Source organism: Theobroma umbraticum, unplaced genomic scaffold, assembly GCF_002168275.2.
Source record: "Theobroma umbraticum cultivar Fairchild unplaced genomic scaffold, ASM216827v3 scaffold_55.0, whole genome shotgun sequence".
NCBI lineage: Eukaryota > Viridiplantae > Streptophyta > Magnoliopsida > Malvales > Malvaceae > Theobroma > Theobroma umbraticum.
This window is the reverse complement of record NW_018397270.1, coordinates 2,593,068-2,593,287: the sequence shown is the minus strand read 5'-3', so window position 1 is coordinate 2,593,287 and position 220 is coordinate 2,593,068.

The following is a 220-nucleotide window of genomic DNA, read 5'->3' as shown; positions in this document are numbered from 1 at the left end:
ATGCACTTGTTAAATGGTTTAAATGCAAACTTTTGAGTGGTTTTAGTCCGATCTTTATGCAAATGTTTACACCATGCATTTTCAATGTGAAAAGCAATTTGAAAGGTTACCGAGCCTTATTTTCAAATGATTTAATGCAAAAGCCTTGGAAACCTTGATTGGGTTTTGAAAATGGTTTTGACAAACTAAAAGCATCCGGAGTAGGCTGAATGTCATATCA